Source organism: Triturus cristatus, chromosome 4_2 (assembly GCF_964204655.1).
Source record: "Triturus cristatus chromosome 4_2, aTriCri1.1, whole genome shotgun sequence".
NCBI classification, from domain to species: Eukaryota; Metazoa; Chordata; class Amphibia; order Caudata; family Salamandridae; genus Triturus; species Triturus cristatus.
In genome coordinates, this window is record NC_140586.1 from 205,363,168 (window position 1) to 205,379,037 (window position 15,870).

Sequence of the window (15,870 nt, forward strand, 5' to 3'; positions counted from 1 at the left end):
TTTCCTGGTATCTGTCACTCCACGTGTTTTCTGCCCCGGTAGTCCGCTGCGTCCCTCCTGCCCCCGCACCCCCCATTTCCTTCACCCCCACACACCCCAGTAGTCCACCAGTGGAGAGAAAGCGTGTTCCGGGCCCGGAGGACGGGCGCTTCCTTCTCTTTCACAAAGGAGGGAACATTGGCAGCAAAATAACAGCAGGGCCTGTGTACAAGGCTGCAAACCTGTAATTTATGCCCCAAAAATAGGCGGTTATTAACCAAGCGCTCTCTCTCGCTCTCTCTTTCCAGGCATCAGCAAATCTGAAGGGAGGAAGGGGGAGCACGAGAGGAGGGGAAGGAAGGGGGAAGAGGAAAGGGAAAGAAGGAGATTTAGAGAGAAAGGCAGCTGGGGGAGGGGGGGCGGAGGGATGGAGAGTGAGGGAGGAAGGGTGAAAGGGAGCTGCTAGGAGGAAAAGAAGAAGGAAGGAGTTAAAGGGATGGCTAGAGAGTCAGGCGGGGGAGATAATGAGCGAGTTATGGAGTAGAAAAGTAAAGGGGGGAGAGGGAAAAAAGAGAGATGGAGGGATTGAGCGGCAAGGGTGTAAGAAGGAAGAGTGAAAGATTCAGGGTGGGCGGAGGTGGTGATAGAGGGGGGTGACAGGGGGTGGTGATAGAGGGGGGAGTGACGGGGGGAGTAACAGGTGGAGGAATGGAAACTGGAAGGGGGAGAGTGAGAGAAAAGGATAAAAGAGGGCAGAAAGAGGGCTGAAGAGGGAAGACATATCAAAGATAAGTGCATGGAAAGACAAAGGATGTAGAAGAATGCACCGAGTAAAAAAGGGTGGGAGGAAAGGACCGAGGAAGAGGATGTGAGAGGAATAAAGAAGAAAGGACTGAGAAAGAGAGGGCGAGAGGAATAACGTGACGTGCCCAGAATCACAGGATGTTGAGCCGACGCCGAACAAAGCTCTCCCGTTCCAAAGTCAGCATCTCGGTCCGTTATGCCACATCTTTTCAAGAAGCTTCCAGAAGCCAACATCTCACAGCCCTAGTGCTAAGGGTTTGTGCTCAGATTTCACCTTTAGCTAATGTTGTTTTTGAAAACTAAATATTTGAACTATTTTTGGGGTCAAAACGTACATTTTTAACCATATATTGAGTGCACCACAGGTGGTTTCTGTTGGCTCATCACCTCCATTAGCTCTGTGCCCGTATAGACTCACTGTGCCAGGTTTCGTTGGGCATTTCTTATTCACTATGGTGTGGATTCGGTGACTTTGGCGTATAGAGCAGTCAGCTGTACAGAAAGAAGATGGCTGTTTCTTGACCGTCGTGAACAGAACATGCACCTGGCGCAATCATTTGACCAGGTGTGAGGTGAACCAACTCGATCATTCTAATCACTGGGACCACAACCGTGCTTCTTATGGGCGATCTGTAGAGCTTAACTTGAGCCAGTGGTTGCCGGTGGGGACCATGTGCACCCATTTTTGGGGACCAGCACTTAATTTTCGAAATTAGACATTTACCAAGCGCAAAAGAGGGAAAAACAAGCAAAGCAAAAAGAATGGAGGGAGAGAAAGACGGAAAAATCGTCATAAAGGGAGAAAGCAGGAAATTGCAAGGGTGAGATCAAGGGACACAGAGTTTCTGGTAGTGGATTAAAGAGACTTGAGGTGGATTAATGACCACGCAGCCTTGGTATTGGCAGTGGTGCCTCCTCCGCTATGGCGGAGGAGCGTCGCCTCGCAGAGTAGTAGTTAAAGGAAACCTAAAATGATAATAGCCAGAGTCATAATTTTAGTTTTCAGTTTCCTGGTGCTGGGCGGGACTGCCAGAGCAGGGGCCAGGAGGAGTGGTTGCTCCACTGTAACGTGCACATAACTGTTTGGCCGGCACTCTTAGGCCGGCCAAATAGTCATGCACACTTTTCATGTTCTGCACCCAGGCTGTATTACAGCCTTGCAGCATTGTGATTGGCTAGGGGAGTCAGGAGCCTGGGTGCTTCCTGGTCCCTGCTTCCAGGGAGCGAGAGGCGCAGCCGACCGGGTGGCCGGCATGAAGGTAAGTGTTTTTTTGTTATTCTTTTTATTTACAACACCCCCTTCCTACCCCTCGGTAAATAGCGTCCGCCACTGGGTATTGGAACATCGAATTGAACTGCACCATCTGCGGGATTCTGAGCAGTTTAGGGCATCCACACTCATTCTTTTACAAATTAAGCACTGGTAAACTGTATCAGATTTTGTTCACTTCTTTTATCCATTTGTTAGTATGTATTATATTGTAATTAAACATTTACAAAGCGCTTACTACGTGTAGGGTGTGTTGTTGGGAAGATGCTGTCTTTGTTTTGATCCTAGGTGGGTAGTGTTTTCATGTAGTGAGTGGTGACCACTGAGGTGCGATTATTGTCTTCTAGGATGCAATGCGTAGCAGGATGTTAGATGATGAATTGTGAAAGACAGACTAGCAGTTTTATGATTTTCAGTATGCTGGTAGCTTTAAGCAGTTGGTTCCTTTATGGTATTTCATATGATACAGTCCGCGTAGCTGGTTACTACACGAGGTTCTCCAATCTGAGATTTTGTGTATAGTTGTGCCCTGAGCTAGCATGGCTGGTGGGAGAGAAATGGAGAGATCTGTTGGGATGGGCATTTTTATTATCATCCCATGTCTTAGTGTCTATGTGAGATGTAAAGAAGCGATCAGATTGTATAGATATTTGGGAACTGAAGTGAATGGACTATATTAAAGTCTTCCGAATTGTCCAGCAATGTGTGGCAAATCTCTTCAGTATATGGCAGGTTAGGAATAAGCCACTTCTAACTGATCAATATCTAGAAATCAGCAACAGATAATTAAATTGCTCTCTTTCTGATGCCAATTGTTGTCATCTTTTAGTTGTACACCAAATATGGTGAAAAATCATGGTGGTGGATTCCGCTGACCGATACCCCTTAAACACGGTCTTCTGCTTGCTCATTCAGCGTCCAAGCGCTGATGTGGACACGATTGGTTGCATCGTCTGGGCTTGGGATTTCCTGCGCTTCCAGGCACAATTTATTTGTCTATTCTCACAAAACCTCTCACTTGCGAGAAAACCTATGCTTCTCCCTTGAAGGGGATCCGTGGGTGTGCCTTCAGCTGAAACGCTTACAGCTGAATGCACTGGGAGATCTCTACCCTGGTGACCAGATCATAAAGCTTCAATCCATTACAGACGCTCCCCAATCCACCCCACTTGACATTTCTGCATACAAATTTCCCAGCTGCCCCATAACCATTTCATGCCATTGAATGTGGTCCTAGAAAATTAGCTGTCAACAAAGTTAATTGCTGGCCATGCAGGACACGACCCTGTGTGTACTCTGAGTGCGAGAGTTTTGTTGCTAGGGGTGCAGCTTCCGGGGGTTGTTTGGAATGTTGCATTCCCTAATAAATGTATTTTCTGGCAAATAGTTGGGTAAGGTGCTTTCAGTCGGGTATGGCGATATGTCTGTCGGAGTTCACCAGGAATACTTACATACAGACAGACAAAAATGGACACATACACTCTCCCTCTCTGTTTTGAAAGTCTTCAAAAATAGTGGTTATTTTACAAAATATTGTGTTTTCTCTCACTTAGTACCCCTACCAATCCACATTTGTCTCCCTTTCCACAGACCCATCAGCCCTTCTCATGTACCCTGCTTTTGGTATAATGTATTTTAACATTATATGCCAGCGCGATTGTTGGAAAATCTGACGCACACACCCCCTCCCCAATCTTACTGACCAAGCTATGGCCCTGCGTACTGCTACAAGACGGAAACTCTGATCTATCCGAGGAGCAGTCGAGGTTCTGCTGCGCCCAGATTGGTGCACTCTCACCAAATTATAGGCTATGACTTATCCATGTTACATTTCTTCACACAATGTATTACACGCCTGCCCAATTGTATAGAATTAGACTTGTGGATAGCTCCTGCTGTCAGAAATGTTGGCGCCAGTGACAGATTTTTTTCATATTGTTTGGGCTGCCCCCAGGTGGCTGTATTTTGGGATAATGTTTATATTATACATCAGAATACTGACTATCACCCCCATGGGCTCCCTTTGATAGTTATCCGTGGCTATGTGCAGGACTTTTCAGTTAGAGTAAGACGCTTAACAGATATGTTGCTCCTATGAGCCAAAAGAAGAGTGGCTATGCATGGGAGACGGCATTTCTCCCCTCGTATAATATGCTGGTTGCAGAATGCCACATATTGTTAGAAGAAACTTGAGGCATACTGTGAGCTGATGCCTTTCAGGTCCCACCCCAAAATCATCTTTACCTCCTTTATTCATTATTTGTAGCACAGAGCGAAAAAGGAACCTGGAAGGGGGGGGGGGTCCCCCGTGACTGCGTAAATAAATGTGCCATATTATGCTATCTGATAGCAACGTAAAAATAAGAATGCTGTGAATGACCTGCGCATTATGGGACATGCTTCATATAAGCACTTTGCAGCTTTGCACTGTTACTCCCTGTCCCTGGGTCTGTTGACGCCCACTGGGGTGCACAAACTGGATACATTCTAATGGCCAGGCTGCATATCTATGTCACTGTGGGCCAGATTTATCAATATCTATTTTTAATACGGATAGTAGGTGATATAGGTCCCACTTTCTGGGATTCTTGTTGGGCTTAAGAATGACCACAATGGTAGCTTCTCCTCAGGATAAGGGGGATTTGACTCATATGCTAAATGTTATTGAAAATTGATCTCCATACCAGGTATGCTTCTTTGACTACACACTAATATAACTCTCCTGGGATACCATCTGGTCCTGATGCTTTCCTATTTTTATTTTTAATACGGCTGCATGAACTTCTTCAGCAGTAATCTCTTGTAGTAAGGACTTTTGCTCTTCGATAGCTAGAGAGGGTAAATTAAGTGGCTCACATCAGTCTTTCAAGGCCTGTACGTCTGAAGTGATGTCCTCCTGATAAAAATTCTGAAAGAACTTTTAAAACGCCTTCCATATTACTTTAGAATGTGTCTGAATAGTGCCATTCTGGCTCTCTTGGATACAGCTGAAGTCTTTACTAGTTCTTTGTAACTTAATTTTAAATGCAAGTATCTTCCCTGCTTTCTACCCGTACTCATAACATTTTATATTTGTGGCCTCCCACTTACCATTGAGTTTTCGCTGTATGAGAGATGTGCACTTTAGCTTGTACACTTCTACATCTAAATGAAGTGGATCATACTGCTTTTCATTGCGTGAATCTGCCAGAATCCTTTCCAAGCCCCCCCAACTCTTCTTGCAATTCTCGCTCCCTTTCCTTCGCAGCTTTATTGAATGATCCGGACCACTTGATAAATAAGCCTCTAATATAGGCTTTATAGGAATCCCAGACACTATATTCAGGGCTGCTATACATATCTTGAAATTCATAAACTCCACCATCTTGAGCTGAAGTTCCTGTACTAAATCCAAATTATTTAATTGTCAGCTTTACATACTCCAATTATTACCAAGAGGTTTTTCTGCCACCTCCAGATCCAACCAAACAGTTGCATGATCCGAAAATTAGGCGGCATGTATTTGACATGTTTTACTTGATTTGCACATCCGGGGTCAATAAATCAGTAGTCCAACCTAGATCTATGCCAGTACTTCTTACTTTGGAAAGAGAACATCCTCTGTTGACTTACCCTAGCTCTTCATATATCGATGAGTCCTAGAACTTCTTAAATGTTGTTTATGCACTTATTTGTGTAAGGGGAATTTGCATGTGCTATTTCCCATCTTTAATACCATGATGGTCCATTCGCCTTTCTTGGCCACCTCTCAGCTTATTACCTGGATTCCTGAGTTACATCTGACCAAAATAGCTAGACCTTTAAAATTGCATGACTAAGATGTGGTGGTTATTGACTGAATACATCTCTGGTTTTTTAACAAAGATCTACAATTTGACTCAGTCAAATGAGTCGTTTGGAGTATTATTGTGTGGGTTCCAGTATCTGTAAATACACCAGGATTGACCTCTATATTTTCTGTGATCTTAATCCGTTCATGTTACAGGATATGCAGCCATTCAGGCTATTATCCATTTTCATTTGCCCATCTTATCCTGCTCTCTGCTCTGGGCCTACCACAGTTTATATGGAGGCAATGAGGACTATATTTTGTCCCTTTTCTCCCTAATGCCCCCTCTGTGTGACAAACACACCCAAGGACGCCCTCCAAACTTCTTTCGGTTAAATAAAGCCGTTTGAGCGCATCTCCCCCTTCCCACCCCACATCCCATCTTTCTTGTATCATCTAGTCTAATCTATGCAAACAATATGTCTCTCAGTTTTTTTTGTAGGCTCCTGTTTCGCACAGACTGTGTAAGATAATACGTTTTCTTTGAACTGATCCATTGGATTAATTCATCTGCTTCTTCTACACTTTTCAGAAAACGCATTTTGTTATTCCACATCACCTCTAAAGTAGCTTGCAATTTTAGCTGGGCTTTTGTCCCCAGACTCTAAAACTAAACCATCTTCTTCACAAGAGCATACTGCCTTTCCTCTGTGATATGGCATATATCTGACCCAATTGAGCAGGAGAAATTCTTAAAAGTAATGGATTAAAACTTTTAAAGCGTTGGATAGTATATCATCTTTGAATGTAAACAGACTTTTCCTGGGTTTTTTCCTGTTTGTATTTAGTCTGAACTAATCCCTATGGATCCTTTGGATATCCGGCTCCTAGTCTCCTTGTAGTACCCACTCTTGCATCAGACTTATGCAAGATGCTTGATGATGAGGCCTTTTGTTGCCTCCTGGACTTGTATTATCCAGATTAAATTTCTCCTTGCCTGATTTTCATTTTTCTTTTAATGTCACTCGTGTTGTCTTGACCTTAGTTTTTAAGAGGGCCAGCTCCAGAGAGTTCTTTTAAACCTCTAACAATGTTGTAGTCAATGCCTCCTCCGGTGCCGTAGTTCTGCAATTTAAAGTCCTCTATTTTCCCACCTAAGATTAAGCAAGTATCACGTGTATTTCTGGTTAGCTTCAGAGACAGCAAATCTGCTTTTGATTTCATTTGATATTTCTCTAGGCATTAGCTCTCAACTTCCTTTCCACGGTTCCTGTGTTGATTGGGACAGTTGCTGGGCTTTTTCCCTGTAGTATAATGAGGTGTTGATTGAGCTCAAAGGTTAGTATACAGAACAACTCTAAGGTTGAGTCTTTCTATTGCAGCACGCTGAACAGCCTTCTTGAGAGTACTCATGAAACGTTTGACAAGGCCATTGGCCTGAGGCCACAGAGTAGTGATTTTCTGATGCTTCATATTCAGATGGTTAAGAAAATGTCTGAACTCTCAACTATTGAAAGGTGGACCATTGTCAGATTTAAAGATCACAGGGACACCCCATGTCACAAAAATACGAATTCATCTTTCAATAACATTTTCATGCTTGATGGATGAAAGGTCTTCTACCAAGGCAAAACGTGAGTATTTATCAATAACTACCATTAACTGATGTCCATTATCAAGAGGACCGAAGAAATCAACAGCAATTCTTTGATTTGGCAGTTCTGAAATGTTTTAACGGTGTTGACTGACTTTGTACGAGAGACAGATGCATAAATGACAGGCCTTCAACTCTCTTTCAACCATTTCATCAAGATGAGGAAACCAGACTCCATCTCGGAGACAGAATTTGGTGGCAACGACTTCTCGATGTCCCTCATGGGCTACTTCAATCACCTGTTGTCTTAGATTCTATGGAATAACAATTTGAGAATTTCTCAGGATTAGACTTTCTTGAGTTACAGACAGTTAATCTCTGACATTCTCAAATTTCAAATTTTCACTGTCATTAGTCAGAGGTCAAGAGTGCTGGTTTCAGGATTGGTGAGTAATAATGTATTTCAATTTTAGCATGTCACTATCGTGGATCGTGGCAGTAACAATTTGTTCCAGTGACATGGCAGCTGGTGTGCTGGATTTCACAATTAAGTTTATAGAGTCCTCAGCTGTCTTAGATGGGTTACCAGGGCTGTGTAATGGTACTCTTGAGACATAGTCAGCAGGATTTGGATCTTTCCCTGCATGATGTACAAATTTATAGTTGTATTCTTGTAATCTCAAACCTCAACATTCAATACAAGAAGGCATCTTGGCTTTTGGCTTTCCAAATATTGTCAACAGAGACTGATGATTAGTCACTAATGTGAAAGGTTTTCCATACAAAAGCATGTGGAAGTATTCAGAAGCCCACACCACTGCCAAGCTCTCTATCACAGGTTGTGAATAAGCTCGCTCAGTTTGAGACAAACGTTCGATGGCAAAAGCTATGACACATCTTTGGGCATTTGGCTGTCCATTGTATTGTGCAAGTTTGGCACCTAAGGCAACAGGGCTAGTATTCACTACAACCTCTGTATGCAGCTTGGAATCAACGTAGGCCATTTCAGTGGCATTCTCAATGGTTTGTTTGGTTCTCTGGAAACTCTGCTTGCATTCAGGTTGCCAATGAAATGACAATTTTTTTTCATTAGGCCTGTCAGCGGAGCACTGATCGTGGCAAAGTCATGTATACATCGAGGATAAAAAATGGCCATGCCCAGGAATGAACGTAACATGGAAATGTCCTGTAGGGCACTGGAAGTAGGCATAGCTTGAACTGTAGCTGGATCAGGTGTCATGCCCCCATTAGAAACAATATGGCCAAATAATTTCAACTTTGTTTTATGGAATTTACACTTTTCAGCATTTACAGTTAAGCCAGCATCGGTTAGCAATTGACAGACATACATGAGAGCTTTTTCATGCTGCTCCTGAGTAGGTCCAAGAACTAAGATGCTATCGCTATAATTAAAAGCATTCACGGTAAGCTGCATGAAACGCCGAATGATGTCTTGAAAATGCTCGGCAACAGATGACACACAATAGCTCAGTCGCTTATAACGAAATAGACCAACGTGTATAGAAAAGTTGTAATGTATCTACAATCTTCTTCTAGTTCCAATTGGTGATAGCCTTTGTTTAAGTCAAGACGAGAGAAGACTTCCGCACCATTCAATTGGGTTATCATGTCAGCAATGTGTGGACCAGGATCTCTCTCTCTCTCTCTCAATTGCCTTATTAGCTTGACGCATGTCAACACACAGTCGCACAGCTCCTTCACTGTCCCTTTTAGGCACTACCACTATGGGAAAGACCCAAGGCGTTGGCCCAGTGGAGCGCTCAATTTTGTCATGTTTGAATAAGGGATCAAGTTCTTTTTCATCTGTGTCTTGTAAGTGAAAAGCAACTCTTCTGTGCCTTTGAGCAACAGGATGAACATCTTCATTTATATGTAGCTGTGTTTCATAGACTTGAGTTTGCCTAACCCATGAAATAATGAAGGAAACTAACTTATTATTTCATGATGCGCATTCATGTTGTAGTTCACTGAGATCAGTCCCATTTCAGCAGCGGTGTTAAAACTGAGCAGGCAGGCACTTGAATTGGGACCCTGGAGTACATGAATGGGTGCTTATACCTTTGTTTTCTTGTGCTGCATTTCAGACACAAATGAACCTTGACTTTTTAGTAGTGTCAATGCGGCCTACATCTAGCTTTAGTTTTTGATTGCGTAAGATGTGGCATTAGAAGAAACTCATGATATTTCTCCTCAGGCATCATGTTTATGGAAGCACTACTATCAATCATAAAAGGTATTGAACATCCATTTATTTTATTGTGATCTTTGGACAATTTGGAATGTCTTTGGTGCTTTTCCATGTCTTTTTTTCTGTATCTGGTGTTTATCTTCACATGCAACCATTCCTACGTGGGCACGTCTTTCTGACGTAAACACTGACATTGCACAACTGTTTACCTGCAAAATAAAAAATATATTTGAAAAAAACCAATTTGCAGGAAATACTAAATGGTAATTAGATACTTCTGAAATGTTAGCAACTGTTCTAATAATTGACATCAGTATTATGGTAAAAGAGTGAACGATAGGATGAGACTATATAGCACCCATGCCCAAAATCAGATATTTTAAAACTCACCAAAAGGTAATAGGGTCTTAAATAGTCACAACACGCATTTATAAACACTAGCAAAATCTCCACACCAACTTTGAAACATATGTGTCACCAAAGGAAATATGTAATATGTTATAACACATTTAAAATCTAATTTAATGAGGATGCAAGATCTATGATTGCCATGTACAGTCCAAACTATTTCAAAGTAAACACTTGAAGAAATCCATATGGAGCTGGACAGGTGGGTCGTCCACCACAGGAAAAGTCAAATTCCTAACAAGCCTAGATGAAGCCAACTTCGAATGATTTGTTTAGATTTATTTACAAGAAACATGAAAAAAATGGACATCCTACCTGAAAGTTTTCAAGCCTTTTGTGCAAAGGCTGTGCTAAAGGAGGGGCGGCAGTATATATTTATTTTATTTATTTGGGGATTTTTCTATAGTGTTGCATGACCAGGTGGTATGATAGGATTTACCACTAATTTTAACTAAATATGCAGGACATGTTTACATACAAATCAGAAAACAATTGATCAAAGGATAAGTTTCCGAATGTGCAGGATATGGGGGAGGGGGCAGGTAAGGCGGAGGGAAGAAGGAGGCATTGCAAAGTATAATACTGAATGTTAGATGAAGTGAGAGTGAGATTCTTAAGTGGTGTTAACCATTTAAGGGAGTTGAATGATCCATGGTATCCATCAGTAAGATACCTTATGAAAAGGAATGTTTAATACCTTTTTCTGAAGGACACTCTTTTGGTCTACAGCTTTAGACCAATGAATGATGTAACTACTTAAATCAATGTGGATACGGCAGTAAACATACTTTCCACATCTTTGTACAGCCCACAAGACTGTCAAGCCATGTCCCAAGGTGCTAATAAAGCATCAAGCACCTAAATAAACATATACACGGTGAAGTTCTTAGTGCCTTTTTTAGGCTTTCTACCAGTGTTGTTGTTTAGTGTGCAATAAAAGTATGAATTTATAGTCGCTACTGACAAATGTCCCATCACTGTGCCCACTGTCCCTGGGGATCCCATCTCAACCCAGGGCCCATTGCCCCACACTACCCAGACTGTTGACATAAGGAACAGTGGAGGTGCTGTCTGACTGAATCAGTGTTTTCTTTCTTTTTTTCTTTTTTGTGTCATAATTTCTAAAAAAAAATTATATATATATATATAATTTCAGAAAAGTACAAAGCAAAGCTATGGATCATAAATCAGCTGGGACAAGCAAGATATACATATAATGTAATTTAAAAGAGGAAAAAAGGGAGGAAATAATATATTAGAAGGGAATGAAAAGAAAAGGGGGGAAGTAGAAATTGAATGAATGACGGGAAGCTAATTATAGAAAAAAGAGAATTGTACAGAATATGTTAGGAGATTTTAAACCTGATTAATAATAACCATAAAAGGGATTATACAGAACATATCATAAAGCAAGAATGCGTAATTTAGCGCCAATAGAATAATATATACATATGTATGTACTTTAGTGCGTTTGAGATTGATGCAGGATAGTGAGAATGTATTAAGTAGATATATAAAGAAATAGGTAAATAAATAAATAGATGAATAAATAAGTAAATAAATAAACAGATAAAGAGATGTAAAAAATTGGTGGGTAAAAAGATGAATCAAGACAAGGAAAAAAATAGGTAGCGAACTAAAAGAAGATTAGAAAGGAAATTTAAACCATCTCCCTACTTGGAAATAGAAGGGATTGAATGGGGAAAGAGAAGAAGAAAAAGAAAAAGAACAAGAAATTCAGGAATCTTGAAGAAAGGGGGTCCATTCTTGTTGAAATATATGTTCTTGGTCTTGCATCTTATATATGACAAGTTCGTATGATGCCGTTTGTAGCATTGTGACCATCCAATCCTCTTTGGAGGGAGGGTTAGGTGATTGCCATAATCTTAAAATACATATTTTAGCAGTAGATAGTGCAGTGTGTAAGAGCCGACTCTGAGGGCGTGAAATAGTAGGAAAACTTCTAAGGTCATGTAGCAAAATAGTGGCAGGTGTAAGAGGAGGTGTAAAAGGAATAGTTTCCATTAGTGCGTCTCCTATTTGTAACCAAAATTGTTTTATAAAGGGACACTCACATATTATATGTAAAAGGCCACAATTAATTCCCGAGCATCTCCAACACCTAGAATGCGATGACAATCCAGCTTGTTGCAACTTTGAGGGAGTCCAATGCCAGTCTTGTAAAGTTTTAAAGAGACAAAACTTTATACGTGCTTCCCGAGTGCCCTTGTCTAACGCTTCCAGTATGTCTGGCCAAGTATCTTCGTCTATAGTAACATGTAGACGTTCTTGCCATTTGTCGCGGGGAGCAGTGAGAAGTGGTTGCGAGTATAAATGGTTAATCAGGGTACTATATAAACCCGACATCACACCTTCATGCCGACCCCAAGTATAAAGAAAAGTCAATATCGGCGAAGTTTTCAATGTCCAAGACATCTCTTCAGACAATGTTGTAGTTGTAAAATCGTGAAGCTTGATGTAAAGGAAGATCAAATTCTTCACAAAGAAGTTCAAAAGATTTCAATTTACCGCCTACTATAGGCTGATCTAAGATTAGGATTCCCCTTGAACTCCACTCCAGCCAGGAAAATGCACGTCCATTAATACGAATATTCTCATTCTTCCAAATGGGAGCTTTAGAATGTAGACGATGAGCAGTCCCTAATAGACAATGTGCACGTTGCCATGCTTGATATGTGGTACAGAGTATAGGATTTGCAGGGAAAGGGCTAGGTTTACGAGCATTATATACAAATTTAAGACCATCCTCATATTCAAGTATTGAGTGTTCTGTTGTGACCCATTGAGGAGAGTCAGTTGCACCTGGAAGTAAGTAAGACAGCTGTGAAAGGTGTAAAGCCAGAGAGTAGTGATCTATTGACAGTAAACCTAGGCCGCCATGAGAACGACAAACAATTAATTTATCAGCAGATAAACGAGGTCGCATAGTTCCCCAGACAAAGGACCAGATGCGAGAATCTATGCGACAAAGCGTCGTTAGGGGAGACCCAGGTATCCCTGTATTTACACACTTCCCAAAGTGCATAAAAGGCAACAATTCCCACCTGGTCGACCGATAATTCCGAGTATTGGGGGACCTACGGAGAAACTCTCCCAATATGTGGATGCATTTCTTCAGCCCATGGTCAAAAATTTGCCATCTTATATTAGAGATACTAAACACATTCTTAGTGTCCTAGCAGATGTAATCTGGGAAGATGGGATGATTTTAGCAACATTAGACGTTACTGGTCTCTATACTGGCCGTAGCGGGCACCGGGCAATCCCCAGGTGCGCCGCATGGGTGGGGGCCGGTTTTGGGCCCCTGGGGGCCGTTTTCGTTACAGGGCCGTTTTTTTTGCAAAATCGGCCCTGTAACAAAATCGGCCAAAACCGGCCCTGGCAAAAAGCTCGGCAGCACCCCCCGGGAGGGGGGCCGGCAGAGCTCTTTGCCAGGGCCGGTTGTGGTTCCCAGTCCGGCCCTGTCTATACCAACATCAGAACTGACATGGGAATACAAGCAGCACGGAGATTTCTCAATAGGAGACCAGCTAACCAATGGGAACATGTAGAGATGCTTATCTCTATGATTGAGATAATCTTGAAACACAATGTATTTCTTTTCGAAAAACAATGGTACAAGCAAATACAGGGTGTTGCGATGGGCTCCAGGTTCTCTCCTTTGTATGCCAACCTGTTCATGGGTTGGTTTGAGGAGGAGTGGATCTGGGGCCCAAAAGGAATTAAATGGAGTGAGTCAATTATCTACTGGGGCAGATACGATTGTATCATGATTTGGGCAGGCTCCATGGACAACCTAGTATTATTTTGTGAATTATTTACAGATATAAATAATTACATGTACAACGAGGGATACATTGCCCTCTATCTACCATCTCAGGCCAGATTTAGCCAGGACGGAATTTTAATCGGCAGGAAGGTATGTGTATATCCTTCTTGGCATCTCCTATTTTTATGATTTAATCATGTTCATGCTTGGTTTGAACAATGTGTTCAATATGCCTATTATGACTTACAGGTTATCCTAACTAAAGTGCAGAGATACAGGTATGTCAGGGCTTAGGGCCCGTTCTAAATTACTCTTGGACACTTGAGCATACTTTATTAAATATTTAGACTTACGGGTCTTGATAATTCTGAATATGCGGGATTTTTGTATTGGGTGTGATGCCACATGGCTTGACGCATGGGATTGCAGTCACCAGCATGATTTACACTAAGATTGTCTATGTATGCCGCATCATGTAACTGTGTGAATTCACCTCACTATAAAAGTATTGTGTATTGATGTAACGGTTTGATATTGTGGTAAAGTGGGCACCACTTCACAACATTATGTTTTTGTATTAAGCTACTAATAAGTTGTTTGTGACAGTATTGAACATATGTCTTTCCAGCCCTGAGGAAGTCGCGGGAGACATACCCAGAGCGACGAAACACGTGTTAGCGGGAACTACTGGAATGAACAATAAAACAAGCGTCATCAACTAATATTGTTTGTTACAAAATGTGTGCACTGTATAACATGTGTATTAGGAATTCGTCTATTTATGTGTGCTAGGGCTTGGTAGTGTCTTACGGAGGATCCATTAGGGGTCTGTATAGTGGGGTGGTGGATGATTACCCCTTCCCTGAGGACCATAATTAAATAAATAAAGAATAATGGAATACTGACCATCGGAAGAGAAGCGCCATCACCACTTAGAGCTTAATCATCCCACCTAGGATTCAAATAGTAAGGTAACTTGTTTGTGACAAATTGATAGTCGCTAAGAAGAAGAGTATTTCTCTACCTATATGTTTCTTTATGTACAAAATATCATCTATTGAGGCATTGACACTCTGGTAAGACCAACAAGTAAAATTTTATTTTTCATGTTATATTGCGGTCAGACTTAATCAGTTCCAAAATAATGATAATATAGACACAATTTATAATAGTGCATAAAAATGACAAAACATTATATGTGTAACAACATGATTCAAAATACAAAGACAGGTCCCATGGAAATCATTCACAACACACTCTCAAACTCACACCTAAGTTCACACAACACCATCAATTCATACATCTCATTTATACCGACAATAGCTCAAATGAACATAGAGGCCCCACATACAAAGGTTCAAAGATCAATATATAGATATTCAGTACAGTATATAATCGTACATAGATTTTATATATAAATATATATAGTATATATAATTTCAAATGCAATTTCAATCTTTATAGGTCAATCAGAAGAAATTGTAGGGGGGGAACCTCATGAGCTGCGCCGACGCGCGTTTCGGTGACAACACCCTAATTCGGGTACCACCTTCCTCAGGGCGTACAAAGACCGTAAAGAGCGGGCTCACGATGCAATGGGACCTGTATCGAATGGGAAGAACTGATCAGGTTGCAATTAGCTAAAGAGAGGCAGAGTTCGGGAGTGACAAATTGATAGTCATACATTACTATATCAATAATCCTATTTTCTATAATGAAGAGTATGAGAATACTTATAGGAGGGGCAAAAGAAAAGTGCATAGATCTATATTAAAAAAACAACACAAGGGAGGAAAAAATAGATGCATGTAGACTTATATAGAAATTCGGCAATATGTAAAGGCATAAAAAATTGTTTCTTAAAATATAAGAATTCCAATCATTCAAACATTGCGTGAAATAGCAATGATAGTAAATTGTGGCAATTAATAAGAAGTATTTTATAACAATTAAACGTTACTGTATCGAAATGCTAACATATTATACAGGGACAAAATTATCTCAATTAAGTAGCAGAACAATTAGATATTAAATATTGAAACAATTG